Source organism: Protopterus annectens, chromosome 2.part0 (assembly GCF_019279795.1).
Source record: "Protopterus annectens isolate FY-2018-M chromosome 2.part0, PAN1.0, whole genome shotgun sequence".
NCBI classification, from domain to species: Eukaryota; Metazoa; Chordata; order Ceratodontiformes; family Protopteridae; genus Protopterus; species Protopterus annectens.
Window position 1 is genome coordinate 861,010,217 of NC_056728.1, and position 12,117 is coordinate 861,022,333.

Consider the following 12,117-nt stretch of genomic DNA (forward strand, 5'->3'; position numbering starts at 1 on the left):
TGGGACACCACTTGTAACTGGTTTGGAGTCTGACATGGCTCCAGCAATTCTAACCATGTGGGTTCTGTCCTTGAGCCAGTTTGCAGTCCATCTAGTGACATAGGAGTTTATATTTAAGCTGGTGAGCTTATCTATAATGCCCGAGTGGGGTATTGTATCGAAGGGTTTTGCGAGGTCCAGGTAGGCTGTGTGGACCACCTTCCCCTCATCAATGGCCTTGGTGACTGTTTCAAAGAAATCAACCAGGTTTAAGAGGCAGGATCTGCCCTTAACAAAGCCGAACTGGGTAGGATCCAGTGTCTGTAGGTCCCCAATATCTTTATTTATGAGGTCCATGATGATCCTTTCCATAGCTTTGCAGACCAAGCTAATCAGGCTTATGGGGCGATAGTTTCCAGGATCTGTTGAGGCACCACCTTTATGGAGAGGGACCACTGTTGCTGTACGCCACTCTTTGGGCACATATCCTGTAGTAAGGCTGAGATTGAACAGTAGTTTTATGTTTGGGTTTAGCTCTTCTTGGAGTTCATGTAGGACGCAGCCCGGGACACCGTCTGGTCCCATTGATGCTGTGTTTTTTGCTTTGGAGAGGGCGGCTCTTACCTGAGCATCTCAGATGTCAGGGGGGGCAGCACTCTGCTGGGATAGATATTTGCCCTTTTGGTGGGGGGGGAGAAGTTTGCGCTGAACCTGTCAGCTAGGATGTTGGCAATGTCTGTGGGTTCAGTGTATTTTTTGTCATTTTGGACTAATTCTGAGCATATCTGGGAATTACCACCCAGGTTCCTAACATAACTAAAGAAAGCCTTGTGATTATCCTTAGTGTCCTGTGCAATTTTTCTCTCGAAGCTGGCCTCAGACAATTTTATGAGTGCCCGTAGTTTTTTGCTAATACTGATCACTGATGCCTTCCCTTTTTGGGATTTTGCTCTATCATTTAGTAGCTTCCTCCTTCTATTGTATAGTTTGTTTATGGCTGGGGTCCACCAGACAGGACGTCTGCCTTTGGAGGATTGGGTCTTGGTTTTATTTGGGATCGCATGATCCATGCATTCCTGAAGGTGTTCATAGAATGTGTTTATAAAGGATTCAGCGGTCTGGGACGTATTTTCCACAGGCCCGGGGGCTTTGAAGGATTCCACCTCGGTTTTGAGGAGTGTGAAATTTGCTTTAGAGAAGTTTTTCACTGTGGTTTTCTGGGCAGGGGGTGGGGACGGGATGTGAATATCCAGTGAGATTAGTTTATGGTCTGATTCTACCAGTGAGGGATACACTTCTGGTCTGGAGCATAGGGTCCCCATGTTGGTGATGATCAGGTCCAGTATGTTTTCCCCTCTTGTGGGAGTGGTAACAAGTTGTTCCATAGCATTTGAGTTTATAAATTCTAGGAACCTTTGGGCTAGGGTGCTGGAGCTAGAGTAATGCTCCCAGTCTATGTTTGGGTAGTTGAAGTCGCCCAATATAATGGTGTTTGGAGAGACCTTCATATTTTCCAGTGTTCTCAGGAAGGCCGAGTGGGGTTCCTGGGTTTGGGAGGGTGGTTTGTAGCAGGCTATAAACTGGAAGGCAGTTTTACCCACTGTTAGTTGCAGGAAACATTGGAATTTTTACATGTGGAATCTTGCTAGAGTAATTATGAGAATCACAGAAGACCCAGAATTCTGAGAAATCCCTTGGCTGAGGCAGTAGTCAAGGAGTGGAAAAACTGAAAATTGAATAGCTCTAGAATCAGATCTACATTCTTGTTTTCTGTGAAAGAAAAGCTCTTTGAACTGAGGTATCAAGGAAGCATTCCAGGAAAACAATCTTGTAAAAACAATCCTATGAGGAGGATCTAAAGAAGAAATTTGTATATTGGCCTGGAACTACAGACTGTGTAGAATATTCCTCACCCAGGTAATAGTTTCTTGACACTTTGAAAAAAAATGTGCAAAGATAAGCAAGTTATCTAAATAAAAACAAATGTGAATACCTTGCTGTCTGCAGTATCACAATAGCCAGACACTTTATGAATACCCTGGAGCAATGAACAGGCCAAAGGGAAATGCAGACAGCTGACAATGTAATATGGACAGAGAAAATCTTAAGCATCTGAAATAATGATCTATAGGAATATGATGATATGCATCTTTTTTTTTTTTTTTTTTTACTAAAATGCTACTTCTAACAAAGGAGGCGGCTCAAATTCTATCACCCCTGAGACAGTAGCTGCTGCATAACAGGCTGGAAAAACGGAGTCTGGTCTGGCAGATGAAGGGGAATACCTAGAAAAGGAGGTAGAGATTACCACTGCCATTTTGTTACTTTGATGCATTACTTTCAAAACCTATCTGTCTGAAACTATCTGTAGCCAAAGGCACAAATGGAGGGTCAGACTTTCTGGAAGGATTAAGGGTTTGCCAGGGTGGGAAGGAGGAGAAGGGGAGTATTGTAAATAATAACTTAGACTTTTAGACTGCCCTTTGCTCTGGGAGATTCGTCCTTTCTTTTGGAAAGTACATTGCCATTGTTTTTTTAAGAGTAATGCTCCCAGTCTATGTTTGGGTAGTTGAAGTCGCGCAATATAATGGTGTTTGGAGAGACCTTCATATTTTCCAGTGTTCTCAGGAAGGCCAAGTGAGGTTCCTGGGTTTGGGAGGGTGGTCTGTAGCAGGCTATAAACTGGAAGGCAGTTTTACCCACTGTTAGTTGCACATGGATAGTCTCTGATGCTTCGTGCTTTGCCACCAACCTGGAGGTGTGGGTATCTTTGATGAATATCGATACTACCCCTTCTTTTATGGTTCGGTCCAAGTTTTGGGGCCGAAAAGCATGGTATGAGGTATAACCTGGTAGTGCTGGGGTGCTCTCGGGAGCCCTGAACCAGGTTTCTGTTACGGCACAGATATCGATGTTCTCCATGCTAAGGAGAGTTTCGAGTGCGTGCATCTTGAGGTTTAGACTTCTGGCGTTGAGTAGCATTACTCTTAGTTTCTTATCCCTTGTGATACCTATGGAGGTGGGTTTGTCTTTTGAGCCTTGCCTAAAAAAAGGCACTATGGGGGTAGCAAGAGCCTTTGCCAATATCCAAAAGCCCAGGGGTGACAGGTGCAAGCCGTCCCTAGCGAAGCATCGTGGCTTGTCGAGCATATCATCCCAAGCTGACAGGCATTGGATCCCCTTTGAATGACACCAGTACTTAAGCCAATTGTTGAAATTGATCATCTTGTCTTCATATTGTGGCATTATTCTTGGTGAGGGTAAGATGCTACTCAAGGTTAGGGTCATACCGGCCTGGGCTACATGCTCAGAGAGCTCCTCTATGTCTCTTTTCATGTAGTCCAGGGAGGTACGTCTCAGGTCATTCACACCAGCATGGACAATGACTGAGTCATTTGTACTTGCCTTGGAGTGACCTGAGTGCTTGTGTTATGTGGCGGATCCTAGCGCCCGACAGGCTGCTCACCGTGACCCTCTCCTTGTTCAGCCTGGTGAGCGGGACGTCAGTGTGCCTGACGATAGAGTCACCTATTACAAGTGTATTAGGTGTGTTGTTTAGTCTTAAGGGCTGTGACTGTTCGGCACACTGGCTTTGTGAGATATGTGCTGCACGTGTTTTGTTTTGGGGTAGCGGTTGCTTGGGTGCCTGCTTTGGAGGTCTCTGCTGCTTAGGCAGATCTTTATTTAGAGCCTCCGAGTATGTTTTTGTGTGATTATGTGTTTGGTTTGCTGTCGTGGTAGGTCTATGTGAGACTGGAATTGTAGTGAGTGTGGTTTCCTTCTCCTCCTGACTGGTTATGCCAGTACTGAGTTGAGAGAGCTTAGCCTCCAGTTTGGCTATATGGTTGCATCTCTCACATGTGTTGGAATTTGTTGGGAGGAGGAGGGGGTTGTCTGTGTACATGAGGCAGTTGTAACATTGCCTCAAAATTCCGAGATTCACCAGCTGGACCGGAGAAGAGATTGACAACTGACCTTTGGACATGCTAGAATAATATTGGGAATTCCTTTATAATTGAAAGCAAGGGCCAGTGGGGAGTGGGGGTGTAGTGCTTTTAATTTTTAGTGCTGACTTATATAATTGCTTTAGTGAGCAAGTGCCAGGTAACTTAAGTGTAATGTGTTACAGGTAACTTAAATGCAAAAACGACAAACAATAACTTTCTTTCAAGTGAAACAAGGAAATAAGCACAGTAAGCAATGCAGATATCACTAGGGATCCACAGAAGCGCTGAGAAGCCGCTTATTAGGTAGAATTAGCGTTCCAGGGAAATAACAACCAAACAAACAAGCATATAAACAAAGCTAGATTCAGCAGGCCTGGATCCAGTCTATGCTACAACAAACAAGGTGTACCAATTTCAGTAAGATACAGTTCAAATATTCAGGCACTATAAACCTTTAACCAGAATTTCCCAGCTCAGAAGGGCAGAGTCCAGCCTCTTCTCCCACAAGAGTGCAGACCACAAACCTTCTTAATGTAAAATAACTGGCCTGAAGCCCAAGTGCTTAAACCAGAACTAATACACTTTAAGAATAACAGACACTGGGCTCTCAATCAGCAGTTCCCAACTTAGAAGGATGAAAGCTACCTGTCCTGCCACCACAGTGCATGCCACAAACCTTCCTAATGTAAAACAACTGGTCTGAAGCCCAAGTGCTTAATCCAAAAGACTTAGAATGATAGCTACACTTTAATCAAGTTACTACCAAGCAGTAATAAATACAATTGAATACTTTAGAGAATGCCTGGATTAGTGCTCAAGTTACACAAACAAAGCTAGATCCAGCAGGCCCGAATCCAGTCTATGCCACAGCAAACAAGGCACACCAACTTCAGTAAGAAGCAGTTCAGATATGCATGCACTATAAGCCTTTAACCAGAAATTCCCAGCTCAGAAGGGCAGAGTCCAGCCTCTCCTCCCACAACAGTGCAGACCACGAACCCTCTTAATGTAAAATAACTGGCCTGAAAGCCCAAGCGCTTAAACCAGAATTAATACACTTTTAGAATAACAGACACTGAGCCCTCAATCAGCAGTTCCCAACCTAGAAGGATGTAAGCTACCTGTTCTGCCACTACAGTGCAGACCACAAACCTTCTCAGTGCAAAACAACTGGTCCGAAGCCCAAGTGTTTAAACCAAAAGGCTTAGAATAAGTTATACCAAGCATTTACAAAATACAATTGAGTACGTTTAAGATGATGCAAAAGTAAAATAAAGTAGGTAGAAACACAAGTACAGTAAAAGCAGATGAATTTTTTTTTCTGAACAAGTGCTGAGATCAAAGAAACAGATTTGAGTGCTGAAACTAGAAAACTGGCTAGTTATAAGAAAAAAAAAACTAAGCTAGAAGGCTTCCCTCCAACACAGAAGGGCTTGGGAGCTCAGAAGCCTACAAATAGTCTATACCACTTAACAGGAAAGGCAGGAAACAAGTTTAATTTTTTTTCTGTTTCCCAGATGCTCTCTTTGTACACAGTAGGAGTGCCTGAAATCAGAATATGATCTCACTGCACTCAGTTGAGTGAGCAAATGAGATGGGCCCAGAAGGAGTATCCAAACACAAATTTACAAGAGGGGCGGGCAGTTTCAAGGCCACTAAGATTAACACCAAAACAAAAACAGGGAGGGTGGGTGGGACTAACTGAAGAGCAGAGTCAAAACTTCCAGTTCAGTTAATATTCCTGCAACACAGTTAAAATCAATTTAAATACTGTATTTTTGGAAAAAAAGTGCAGATAAAGGTACTTAAATTCTCTTATACGTCCAGTTGAATACAGCTAGTTCTTAGCCAGCCAAAGCTGAGGTTTTTAAGCAGAAAATATTTCACACTGTACCACTTAAATAGGCAAGGACAGGAAATCAAAGAATGTGGCTACCCCCACATCTGTAATTACTAGCAAATAATAAAATTCAGCAAACACTGACTAACTTCCAGTTCAGTTAATATTCCTGCAACACAGTTAAAATCAATTTAAATACTGTATTTTTGGAAAAAAAAAGTGCAGATAAAGGTACTTAAATTCTCTTATACGTCCAGTTGAATACAGCTAGTTCTTAGCCGGCCAAAGCTGAGGTTTTTAAGGTTTTCAGATTCCTAATGACATATATTCTTAACTGAAGTAGGGTGGCAACTTGGGACATCCTTCTGTCTCATACAAATCCATACTAAATATGTATGTATGATATAGGGTCACCTTCTCAACTAATCTTGAATTAAGAGCTACAAGACAACTTATTAACGAATTTTGTATTAACTGTGTTGACCATTTATTTATGATTGCACCTACATAGAAAAGTGAGGAAGCATTGTTATGCACGATATTCTAGTTTACCCTCTTTTCTGAGTATTAAATGAGTTTCTGTAATGAACTGAAGCATAACATTAGAAAGGATAGTTGTGAAATTTATATTTGTCAGAAAATAAATAAAAAAACCTACAAAAAATGTGAAACATTTCTAGAGAAGGTCATTTGGGCTTGGAAAGTTACCTTTTTACCACTATTTATTGAATCCAAACTAACTTATATGATAAAACACTAAATTTTAATATCTACTGAGGTGAAATTTCAATCCAATAGAAATTTCCATTATCTTGTTCCCATGGGTTATTACAAAAGTGCTGGAAATTTTCAAATTTAATCTTCCCATTTATCACATACTATTAATAGACCAGTTTGATCTTTAATGGATGAAGTTTTTTATTTACTGCTGTCTTATCCAACTGGTGTTCAGTTCATCTATTTTATTTCCTTTGGCTAATCTATTACAGTTTATTTTCTATTTGTTTACAGAGTAAATGGACTGGTCTATTGATGCTTTTCAGCCATAAGTTAAGTTCAAAGCGCAGAAAATAAAGCACAGTCTTTCAACAATATTATATATAGAATGGGTACATGAACATAAAGGCAAATTTCAATGCTGATAGGGTAAGATTAAAAGATACAGTCTCAGTGGACTGACAGAGTCAGAGTGCATTGAGAGACCAACACAAAATGTAAGCAAAAATATGCATGGAATCATACATACAATACATAAAGTACTACACACATGAAATATGTGTATATAAGATGACACATTAAGAGGCTGAGAAAAGTTTCTTAAATGTATTTCATTATTCAAGAAAAGGGATGATAAGTTACCTAACCATTGTCATGGTGGTAACCGTAGGTGGATTTGTTAAAGAAATGCTCTAAGTGTATTGCTGAATCTTTTAATGGTTTCTATATATTTGATGACAGTAGGCAGGTAGCAGATCCAAGTTTAAAGAAGGATTTCTCACCTGAAGCAATTTTAAATGGAGGGCTTACTAGATAGAAATTGTTGCCCTGTATACTTCTGAGTACTTAAGGGTTATCTTGTAAAGGTAGTTTCATTCTTAAAATAGACAGTGACCATATTTTACAACCTTGTAAATTAAGAATACTTAGAAAAGCGTGTCACTATGAAGCACTGAAAGAACTGTATTTTTTTAGCAAATTGCAGTGGTGAATCCAGGAGATCTGCTAATTAAGTGAATCTACAGATTTTATTCTCAGCAGTCTGTATTCTGTGAATATTGTGGGCTGAATGCATAACAAGAAAAGGGAGGCCATATTCAAATTGATACTAAAATATTTTTACTAATGGCTCTGGGAACAGTGGGGGAAAGGTGACTGACCTAGCATAGTTCTAACTGGGCAAGGATTTTGTTAGTTACAAAATCTGTATGTGTGGTAAAAGAAATGGTAGAGTCAAGTATAAGGCCTAGCTATTTATGTTCAGTGACATTAGGTTATTATGTTCCCCAATAAGATATGTTAAAAGAATAGGAAAAATAGTAGGTATTTTTGAAGGAAGCAAAGACCACGACACTGGTTTTCTTAAGATTAATTAGTAGCTTGCTAAAAATGCACAAGGGGTATAATGGAGTGAAACAGTCCTGTAACTTAGTTTACAAGTCAGAGTGGCTAGTACATGACTGCAGGAGCAGCATATCATCTGCACACATTATTAATTTATGATTCTGTAATTCTAGGGGGGATCATTAATGAAGGGAAAGAACCTAGCATAGATGTTTGCAGTACACCTGCCATTAAGTTTATGGACTCGGAAGGTTCTGTATTTTACATAGCTGCAAAACCATATTGAGTTTGCTGAGAAAAAGGGTATGGTTGACTGTTTCAAAGGCCCTTATGTCAACAAACAGACCTGCAGTAATACATCTCTCATTCAAGATGCAATAAAATAGTATCAGTGGCCATTACCAGAGCAGTAAAGGTACTGAAGGCATTGGGTAAGCCACACTGTGCATCATATAATAAGCCATATATGTCAATGTGCTTAAGCAAATGTTTGTATAAAACTTTTTTCAAATATTTTGGAAAGAGAGCACAGGGTACGGCAATAATGGAGACAAGAGGACTGAGTGTAAGTTAGGTCTCCGAATACAAACGTGAGTTATGCCCAGGCCACTGTTTCCTATTATAACTGTAGAGTACTGTGTTGTACTAATAAATAAAAAGCGTGGCCTTTAAAACACCATTTCCTTACAGAAAGGAACTGACAGCACTGCAAGTGGCAGAGACCTCATAAAATGGCATTTGCAAAGGGAAGCACTAACTCCATATAACATATTGTACCAGCCTCCTGGATGCTTATTGTTAATGCAAGTTCCACATTAAACAACACTTGAGTTGTGATGTGCCTTCTGGAAGTGAACTTCCCCACCCTTAATGAAAACAGGGCACAGGGTAAAGCGATAATGGAGAACACTGGACTGAGCGTAATTCACATCAATGAATATGAACACAAGTTATGCTCAGGCCAGTGTTCTCCATTACAGATGTAAGTTACTGTGTTGTACTAATAAAAATTTTAAAATACTGACCATTTCCCTACAGAAGGGAAGTGACAGTACTGCAAGCAGCAGAGACCTCATAAATGGCATTTTCAAGGGAAGCACTAATGCCATCTAACATACTGTACCAACCTCCTAAACTTTTATTTTTTAATGCAAGTCCCACATCATACAACACTTCAGTTGTGATGTGCCTTTCAGAAGTGAACTCCCTAACCTTAAGGCAGTTTCAGTAAATTTTGAAAGAAGGACCAATATCCATTTATCTAAGTCTGAAAGAGGTGCTCTCTTACAGTACTTCATTTTCAGTTGTTCCCTTAACTGAAACTGGCCTCAGATACTTCCTTACTGACCAGAGTCACAATTACATGGTAGTTTCGACATAGATACAGAATGATGAAAGGTGTAGGCTATAATGAAAAAAGAAATACTTTATGACAATAACAAGTACTCAAATACCAGCGATAATGAAGAATGGTACTTCCTTAATATAGCGGCCTTGACAAAATTCAAAATGGCCTTGGTGAAACTGCTACGTTGAGGAAACATTCTGCCTAACAAATAAGGTGCGCTCCACCCGCTTTGCTCACCTGGTTTGGTACCCAAACTTAAAATGAACTTTTGCAGGTTGGGTGTATTTCCTTACCAGCTAACATAAAGATGTGACTGCATTTGTACTTTTGCATTTATTAATTGGAATTATCGACACATATTACATGTAGACCTGAGGAAAGGCTGACTTTCAATCCAGCAGTGTGCAAGCAGCCATCTCCTTTGCCTAAGTGCGCAGTTCATGGCTGTGTGAGAATACAGTGTGTGCAACAACAGCAGCACACAAACATGCTACGTAACTTGAGGTTCCCATCCATCTCTTTCCCTACATCACAACCACACTTAACTACAGGAGGCGATATCTGCTAGAGCAAGTTGCCTGGTACAATCTGCAGGACCACTGCCACGGAATCTCAACTGCACTGAGGATCACTGCAATTCGCAGTAAAACACTCACATGAAACTAAATGAATCGCCCTACTTAAGGTACTATATCGCTAAAGGCTGCTATAATAAGGAAGGACCTGGAGAACACTTGACAGAAAAAGTGTCTTTGCAACTGTGATTTAAAATGTTACAACAGCAGCATATGTGCAGACCACTATGCTTCTGCCATAACACTCCAACATCACACAAAATCACAGTTTCAGTCTAGTGTTCTCCATTATCACCCATGGTAGAAATGGGTCTATAATCCTTCAGCCCATTGATAAAAGTGACTTTAGGTAAAGAGAAGTTATAACTGTGTGCTTGAATGCTGGTGGGTTAGTGCCCGAGGGGCACAAAAGTTGAAGATATTAAGTAAGGGATTTATTTAATTAATTTCCTTGGCAAGTCTTAGGAAGGTGGGATGAGGTTTGGAGGACTTAGACCCTGAACTGTTGAGTTTAAGAAATAGGAACTTGGTCTAGTTTACTGAAATTTCAGATAAGTGAAAGGTAGCTGCATAAGAGCCTAGAGGGCACATAAGGGGATGAAGATTCTTGCACTGCATTAGTGGTGAAATAAATTGTTGAAAAAAATTTAGTTATGTTAATTATGGGGGACTACAAAAAGTGATCGTAATCATTTGCAAAAGACAGTGATCCGTTTTTTCTCTGATCACTATCCTCTTTTAACCTTGATCAGTATGCATTTCCGTTGATCAATATAATTAATCGTTAAGTAAAAAATATCACATGACAAAAATAAAATTAAAAAAAGAAGAAAAACACCACCAGGTGCCAACGTTTGCTTTTATTCAACAAATCATCAGGACTTCATCAGAATAACTTGTGTGGCCTAGCTTTATTCAAATTATTTTATCAGCATTAGTATTTTGTATTTGTATTGCAATTCTGTTAACTTCTTAACAGTACTAATATTTTAAAGTGATCCTGATTATTTCTGGTTTTGTCACTTATTCTGGCATTAAGCATTTGGGAGCTATAACAGAATCGGCTTTGAACAGTTCGCCTGTGGGCACATAAATTAAATAACATATTTAATACAGATGAGGATTAATTCCAATTTAATGACTACATGCCGTCGTTCATTCTAACTTTGTCGGCCGGTCAATTCCACTCATACCTATCTTATCACAAGCAAAATCGACGTCTTAACATGTAAGATTGCCTTATTTGATGCTGCAAAACAAGGGACGTACAACACTACATTTACTTTGCAAATTTTAATTTTTTCTAATACGATTACTAAACCTAACGCTGATTCAGGGCAATCAGATACCACTTTTTACATTAATTTACAATTTACGAAGCAAAAGGATGACAGCTTTAAATAAACACGTCCAGCCACATTCGGTTCTAAAGTCAACGGCCTCTATACAACTGTAACTAAAATAAAAATTTTCGCACTCTTTAAACATAAATAGAAGTGCAAAAAAAATCACGCAAACCTACTGACACAAATGACATTGACAATTACTTCAAAAATAGTTAAGAACGGAAAAACAAACAACCAAATCGTAATATACTTCCAATACCATGTTATAACCTAACAAGCAAATTAACATTACTAAATAATGAAAAGGGAAAAACAAACAAGAAACAACGCGCTTCAACCTGCCTCTCAGACATCATTTCCGCCGAAAACCCCGCCCTGTCGCCGGATGCAAGAGAGAAGAGGAACTGTTTGTGACAATTTGGTTGTTGGGAGTATTGTGGAGCTGCGCATCTTTGGCTACTGTTGTGAAGTCACCGTGGCGGTGTATGTAGGCATCAAAGTTTTGTCTTAATGAGAAGCAGCCAGGGATAATTTGCTGTTCAAGTGACTGTCAGGCTGCTGGTTATAACTGCTTTATCTTACTCTTGGATACGTTACTTATGTCGTTGAACTTGAGGGAATAAGTGACGAGTTCTGTATAACATACCAATGCTCTCTATACCTGTATGACACGGGAGGGATGGGTTTAACTTAAAGGGCCCTCAAGTGTGAAGTGGCAGCATTGTAGGCCTGCATGTAACGAGTTTGACAGCCCTCTGCACACTCTGGTACGTAACCTGTAAACAGTCTGTGATCCCTTCTTAACTTTGTTTTACAGCACTAGTGTTTTGAGTCACTGCGTTATATTTTTATTAGTAAGTAAACGTGGCGTGTCAACCTGTTTGATATAGGGAACCGAACGTAAGTTGTAGTTGCTCAAAATTTTAAGGTTGTATGTAAGCTTTACATTAGTTGTCCTAACCGTTATTATCAAAACATTTCCCTTGTTTTGGACCGTTTACTTTGCCCTGTTGCAGAACTT

General features: G+C 39.9%; 1 protein-coding gene across 1 annotated transcript in view; it reads left to right on the forward strand.

Moving 5' to 3' along the window:
* Window positions 1-11,412: 11,412 nt before the first annotated feature.
* Window positions 11,413-12,117, forward strand: part of JAK2 (Janus kinase 2) — a 2,444,284-nt gene continuing 2,443,579 nt past the window's right edge. Inside the window, exon 1 of the mRNA XM_044060357.1 lies at window positions 11,413-11,863. The gene's annotated coding sequence lies outside the window, so the exon portion shown is untranslated. The remainder of the gene's footprint in view (window positions 11,864-12,117) is intronic.